Below are 8,084 nucleotides of genomic sequence, written 5' to 3'. Positions count from 1 at the left end.
TAATATTCACTCTAATCGTAAATGTAGGCCAGCCGATGATCTTGCGTATCTTCTAGGTACACTTCCAATTTTACTTCTGCCCACCACCTCCCTCGTCTGCCCCAACTGCCAAAACTGCCCATGGCCACTCAAAACAATCTCACTTTATTAGGCCGGACTTTGATAATACTCTGAGAGGAGGAGCTCCCATTAAAATAGCGCTCTGTGTGAAAAGTGCGTTATTCAGCGCTTTGTTTCAGTCGATGGGAGTTTTTAAACAAGCCCATATGGTAGCGGCCACTCACTTTGAAAAGCAGGGTGTAGCGGGGGCCAGAATTTCACACAGTCACCATTGACTAGGATTGAAGAGCCTCGCACTAAGCTGCCTTTTCATAGCCGGCAAAGCTGTCCATCTGGCCACCCCTAAACCTCTCAGTGAGCTTGTGTGGTGTGCTGTCTGCTGATTGGGCTCCCTGGAGCAGAAGTAACAGCATCAATGGTGTAAAGCCTTGCCACTTGACAGTATTACATTTCTTTTCATGCTTGACTTAATGAAAACTGGGGAAATGAAATTTACAACTTTTTGATGTCCTTTTCCCTGCTGTTTAAGGAGGGCAAGATGAACCCATTTGATCTTCACAAGTACCCTCTAAACGACCAAATATGCCAGGCAGCCAGAAGCAGACGGCTGGCAGTTGCCAGTAGCATGGGGTTTCTATTAGGATGCTTTTTTCTACGCTAATAGACTGACCCACAGACTGTTTTCGTGGTTTGGCAATTAGTAGCCTAAACCTGGGTGCATGGCCTACAATAAAGCGCGTTGTTATCAGAACAGACCCTGCTGGTAATATTGCTTCTATGTGTGCTTCACGGGTGTAGGTGACAGCCATATTCCTACAGGGGTTAGCTGCTGAGAAAAAGACATTTTCCAACAGTAGCAGCGTGGTCAGCGGGCACCTGCTTTGGTGATTGGTACTGGTGTAGCTGAACTGTTTGGTGTGCTTGAGAACAGCTAGTAAGTCTCTTTGCTTGAGACAGCTGCCCACGTGCAGGTACGGCTGGGTGCTATAAAGCAGATACTAACACTCGTGTAAACAATATAGTTAACAGTATCTGTAGTGTAATCGAACCAAAATAACAAATACAGGAATCTTAGTAAAAATATATTCAAGGTATAGTTAGAGGAGCACCTGGTGTAGGTCATTGCCATATTCCTACTAGGTTCAGCAGCTAAGGAAAAGACGTTTTCTAATAGTAGCAGCGTGGTCGGTGGGCACCTGCTTTGGTGATTGGCACAAGTGTAGCTGAACCGTCTGGTCTGCTTATTCTAAGCTAATAAGTCTCTTTGCCTACAGAAGCTGTCCACATGCAGATAAGACTGTACACATTGGGCGCTATAAAGCAGCTATAGTATGGCAAAATTCCATGATAATACAATGGGTCACACAGTAATATGATGCAAGGCATGACAACTTCCTTGTCTTGGTTAGTTTTTCATGTTTTTGGAATATTAGAACAATGGTGAAGAGAACAAGCCACCCTGTTCTTCAAGATTGTCCATAAAAGACCATCAAGTAAAGATCTGAAGGTCCTTAATGTCCTCCACACTACTTGGTCACTTATTCCATTTGGCTAACATTTGTGCAAAATCTGCCCTTTATCAAGTTTCCATTTGTGTCCCTTCTTGGTCTGCGTGACTGTGTGTTGATCCCCTGTTACACGTGGAGCACTGCAGAGATCAGAACTCATCTTAGGAGTTGGGGTTCAGATCCCAATTTGCTCACTTGTCTGTGTGGAGCTTGTATGTTTTATGTCTGTTTGGAGTTTCTCTAGTAGTCCGATGCCCAGCCGACCATGTGTAGGTTAGGTTTGCTCTGCTCTGTATCAATAAGTGAGAACTACAGAGTACTGCTGCCACATCTGTGACAGTTTTCTGATGGAGTAAACCCTCACCCATCACAATCTAGCATCATCTCAGAAAGTAAATTAATAAATGAGGAAATATTTACTTAATGCTTTCATCTAAAGTAGCTGACAAATTGCTCATGACTAGGACAGTGGGCTGCACATCTGCCTGCAAGTGTCTGTGGCAGATCAGGTGACTTGTTCAGGGTCATCCATTTGGAGAATAAACTGGAATCCACACTTCAGCTGTGAAGGTGTCTCATGTATGGAAATGATCTTTACAGTTGCACATATTGATACAACGTGATGATAATCAAATCCATGCTTTATTCCAATTCACTCATTCCAGGTTCAGTAATTGCAAGATTGCTCTATCGTGATTAATCCCATCCAGCTTGCTTCAAGACTCTGAATAGCCCCGGTGTGAAGTTTATATATGGTGCATAAATCCTAAACTTTGCTAAATTTCCTATAGTCTTTTTTATTTAAAAAGTAGTGATGAACAAAACATGGAAGTCTGAATTCATGTTCAGCCTTGCAAAATTCATTTTGATGGCCATTTTGTAATTTCAACTTTCAGGGTTTTCATAGCAGGAAACAACAATACGCGTCTGATGACTGAAAACGACAGCTACACGTGACAGGAAATGAGTTTGGTGATTTAAAATAAAGATCTTTATTTACAGTAAATACTGTGACTCAGTAGCAAGGATGCACATTTCCAGACCACAAATAAACTCCTCTTTTCTGGTCTCCGTGGTACTGATTTTGCTGGCCGCGAAACACCATTTATTTTGAGAATTCTGGAGAATTGATACAAATCTTCACTGCAATTCATTCTGCTCATCAGTATACTTTTTTTGTTCACATTTATTTTAAACAATAAGAAGATCTGGGTGGAGATGCAGCTTCCTGTTAAGCAAGAAATATGCAAAATGGGATGTTTTAGTGCGTCTTCATGTGGAAAACAGATGGTGATATGAATTAGTGCCACAAATGGAAGTAATTTTACTGGTGTGCGACAATTACACGTATTACGCAGCTGTGAAAAAGAACACAGATAAACACGGAAATGTGAATGGGGCTTTATGGAGCAGAATTAAATCCAAAAAACACTTTTTGTGAGTTTTCCATTTCACAATTGTGAGATCACCTGCTAAACAAATGTTAGTGTTAGTTTTTCAAAATGATATACAAACCAAAACTCACCTGTTTTACTCATGATAAATGAAATACACGGTGACAAGTGACATAATAAAGTGAATTAACAGTACAGAAAGTTGAGGGAATTAGAAATATACCACACAAACATCAATTATTTATGAATCTCTGCTGCCAGCTTTACAAATATTTATTGGCAGACATCTTTCTTCTCTTGCCCATTTTTAAGAACCGTAAGGCTGGGGCCTCATTTATAAAGCTTGCATACGCACAAAAAGAGGCTTGAATTATTTGCGCACAACTTCCCAGACAAATGTCAGGATTTATATAAGAAAGGTGGATGAGGTAACATATGTACAATAAAACCTCGATTATCCGTCACTCAATTATCCATCAGTCTCTGTTAACTGTCAGGGCCAAATTAAAACACAATTGCTCACGCCACCGTCTACGTATTACAACTGCCGTACAATACGCTGCGAGCGGTGCACACTGGAACAACTCTCCCTTGTGCTAGCACGTAATGTTTTTCTCCAGCACCACCTCTCAGGCCGCATTTAGAAATCACAGTGTCAGTTATGTACTTTCAGTTTTAATAGCGTTGTGTAGCTTTACTCTTTTGTTATAATTAATCTTCCATACATTGATATGGCCGATAAACATAAGCATGTGGTGTTACTATTGTCACAAAAAATTGAAATTACTAAACGTTTACAAAATGATGAAAATGTTTCATGTATTGCTTCAATTTCAACAGTGAATGATACAAAGCATGACGCCAACAAAATTGAAAAATGTGTCGAAAATGTAAACCACTAATGGTAGTTATTCTGTATTAATGTTAATCTATTAATGTAAATTTTCTCCTGTACTGTAATTTTCTTTGTAAATTTTGTTATTATGCTTTGTTAATATATTGTGATGTGCAGGCAGGTGATGGGCTGTGGGGGGAGCAAAAAGGGTGAAATGCTGTGTAAGTGATGGGACTGGGAGAAGGGCTTCTGTTTGGGAAGGGGTGACAGGAGAAGTCAGGAGAAAAAGGAAGGTGCAGCAGAAGGAAGTTTGGAGTAGGGAGTCAGAAGACAATAAGCAGGAGTGTTTGCGGTATAGAGAAAGACAGAACGTGAGTGTCAGGAGACAAACTGATTGGTAGGGAAAGCTTTCTTTTATTGTTTTGGAGGTGTGCTCCGTAACCCACATAAGATAGGGCATGGTTTACTTGTGAGTTGTGTTTGCTTATTACACTGGTCATTATAATATTATATTGTAGCGGCACTGACTCCAAGATAGACACAATCCATGTGGCCAATCTCAAGCCGTACTTCGGCCCTCCCTTGTCCAAGGTTGGGGGGGGGGGGGGGGGGGGGGGGGGGGGGGGGGGGGGGGGGGAATGTAGCGGGGCCACATAGTGTTAAATGTCAGTTCTGAGTGCGTCTCGTTTCATTGTCCCGTTTACTGTTTGTGCATCAGTTAATGGATGATGGAAGGAGACCACAGCCGCAAACCTGGAAAACACCTGTTTACAATCAATCAATCCCAGCCGTCACAGGACTATTTAAGCCAGTAGGAGGAGAAGGAAGAGAGAGGAGAGAAGGAGATTTTTTTTCACAATCACGACCACACTGTACCTGTTGTTTTCCATATCGCGCTTATCCATCCAGTTTGTTTTTCCATCAGCCGGATTTACTTCAAGGACCTCACCACGAGAGACCCCGGGGTAGGACTTAATCATCCACCACACACACGAGGATTCACGGTGAGGCTGTTCCATTTTTTCCGGGGAGAATCAAACAACGCAATTTCACTAATTCAGTCATCAGCTTTCAGGACAGTTTCTTTATTACCGGACTCACGTTCTCATTCATTTTCAGTTTATCATTCATTGTTGTTATTCGTGTTGTGTGTTTATTTGTTACAGGGACAAGGGAGGGTTTTTGTTGTGTATATATATATATATTTGGTGGTGCACTTCTTCACGTGGTGGCAAACGTCTTTCCGGACAGACGGCCACCACACAACCCCCAGGTCGTGATTGTGAAAAAAAATCTCCTTCTCTCCTCTCTCTTCCTTCTCCTCCTACTGGCTTAAATAGTCCTGTGACGGCTGGGATTGATTGATTGTAAACAGGTGTTTTCCAGGTTTGCGGCTGTGGTCTCCTTCCATCATCCGTCCCCCTTTACGGGGATGGCATTAACTGATGCACAAACAGTAAACGGGACAATGAAACGAGACGCACTCAGAACTGACATTTAACACTATGTGGCCCCGCTACAATATGAATGAATTTTTTAAAACTATTTTTTGTTAATACAGTGGAACCTCGGTTCACGACCATAATTCGTTCCAAAACTCTGGTCGTAACCCGATTTGGTCATGAACCGAAGCAATTTGCCCCATAGGATTGTATGTAAATACAATTAATCCATTCCAGACCGTACGAACTGTATCTAAATATATATTTTTTTAAGTTTTTAAGCACAAATATAGTTAATTATACCATAGAATGCACAGCGTAATAGTAAACTAAATGTAACAACATTGAATAACACTGAGAAAACCTTGAACAACAGAGAAAACTAACACTGTAAGAGTTATAGCTATATAGCTATAGCTATAGCGCTACGAACTGCTTGCTAAAAACACTTTTCTAATGACACAGGGAAAAAAAATGAACATTTGAAAAATCAGTAATTTAATAAACCACCAAGAAAAGTAACATTGCAACAATGCACGCTACGAACCGATCGCTGTAAACAAAAGTGAAAACAAAAACAAGCCCAGTGCATTCTTTAACTGCCTTCTCTGCCTTATGCGTCCAGCCCCCTCTCTCTCACTCTCTCTCTTGCGTATGTGTGTCTCCCTCGCGCGCCTGTGTGTGTGTCTCTCTCACGCGTCTGTGTGTGTGTGTGTCTCTCTCGCACGCCTGTATGTATGTGTCTCTCTCTCTCGCGTGCCTGTGTGTCTCTCTCTCTTCCGCATGTGTGTGTCTCGCTCTCTCTCACTGCACAGTGAATGCACAGGGAGAGACTGAACACATCCGAAAATCATCGGCACGCACAAACCGAAAGGGAAACTGGCTTGTTTGTATACCGAGTGAGTGGTCATGAACAGATGCAAAAGTTTGGCGAACTTTTTGGTCGTAAACCAATTTGTACGTGTTCAGAGACGTTCGTGAACCAAGGTTCCATTTATTTGTTTTTTGTAAATAAACACAAGTATTCGCTAAGCTAATCTACTGTATGTCCTGTTTAAAGCAGCCTCAGCCCGATCCCTGACATATAATCAAGGTTTTTTGATTATATGTGCATAATTATCCAAAATTAAAATTAAGAAAATAATCACATCAGCTCTAGTTTAAAAAAATGAAGCTGCAGCATTTAATAAATGTTTTAATAAACTTCAATCAAACATTCGATGAAAGGGTTGACCCATGGATTGGCACTGCTGTCTTTCAGAATCAGCATTAGTGTATGAATCCCACCTCCAGTCAATGTCTGTATGGAGGTTGTCATTAATTTGGGGGCTTTCCTCCAGGTACTCTGGTTTTCCTTCAACACTCCCAAAGACATGCTTATCAGGTTAACCTGAATCTATAAATTGGCTCCAGGTGCATTTTGAACTGAAGTAATGGCCTGCAGTCCTGTCCAGGGTCAGTTCCTTACATTCAGTGCTGCCAGGATAGGCTCCAGCCCCAGGACTGTACAGGATTAAACAGGTTTGAGAGTAAAGATATGCTAAATTACCCTACATTCTATGAAGAAGGCATAATTATTCATAGTTCTTATTTCTAACTACACGTCAATATTGCTGCTACTTCTTTGTCTTGTCTTTGCACAATGTCTTGTCTTGTTTGTGTTTTAATTTTAAATTTTAATTGTAGCTTTAATTTATTATTTGCACATCATGTTGTTAGACTGTGGACCCTGAGCTTCGCAATTTCATCTATATGTATACTTGTATATGGTTGAGATGACAATAAAGTTCACTTTGACTTGACTTTGACTTATTCCATCCGGCTTTTAACTTTAATAATTCTGACAGAAATTCCAAAATATTGTACTGAGATGAATATAGTAAGTAACAAAACTACAGTATACATGCCTTTTTAAAAATGCCATAGATTATAAGCTGTCTGCCAGAGGAAGTAAAAAGAATAAGGAATTAAATAAGATGCTCATTTAGTAAACGGGATATGTAGTGTGACTGTAAAACGTATTCATTCCCTTGAAGTTATTGTTATACAACATGGAATCACAGTTCATTTAATTTGGCTTTTTTGACATTGATCAAAATAGTTCTTAAATATGAGAAAATCTCTGTAAAGATGGTCTAAATTAATTACAAACATAAACCACAAAATCACTGATTGCATAAGACAGTATTCAGCAGATGCCCCATGGGCAGCCATGACAGCCTTGAGTCGCTGTGCACAGGTCTGTCTCTACCAATTTTGCACATCTGCCATTTCTCTCAATTTGTGCTAAAGAGTTGTGGGGATATTGAGTGAAGAGCCTTTGTCAAGTCCAGCCATACATTCTCAGCTGGACTGAGATCTGGACTCTGACTCGGCCACTCCAGGATGTTCACATTGTTGTTTTTGAGCCAATCCTACTTTACTTTGGCTTTATGCTTGGGGTCGTTGTCTTGCTGGAAGACCAATCTTTGCCCAAGGTGCAGGGCTCTTGCAGACTTCATTAGGTTTTGCTCCAGGATTTCTCTATGTTTTGCTATATTCATTTTCCCCTCGACCCCTCTACAAGCCCTTCTGGGGCTGCTGCAGGAAAGCATCCCCACAGCCTGATGCTGCCACTAGCACACTTCATGGTAAAGATGGTGTGCTTTTGATAACGTGCAGTGTTTAAACATGGTGTTTAGTCTGATGGAGAAAAACTGAATTTTGATCTCATCGGGCCATAAAACCTTCTTCCACCTAATTTAAGCGTCTGCCATGTGTCTTCAGGCAAACTCTAGTCAGCATGCTGTGTGTTTTTTAACAGTGGCTTCCTCTTTGTCACTCTCATAAAGCTACAACTCAAGAA

Source organism: Erpetoichthys calabaricus, chromosome 9 (assembly GCF_900747795.2).
Source record: "Erpetoichthys calabaricus chromosome 9, fErpCal1.3, whole genome shotgun sequence".
In the NCBI taxonomy this organism is placed as follows: Eukaryota; Metazoa; Chordata; class Cladistia; order Polypteriformes; family Polypteridae; genus Erpetoichthys; species Erpetoichthys calabaricus.
The sequence above is the reverse complement of the archived record's forward strand: the minus strand, read 5'-3'. Positions refer to the sequence as shown.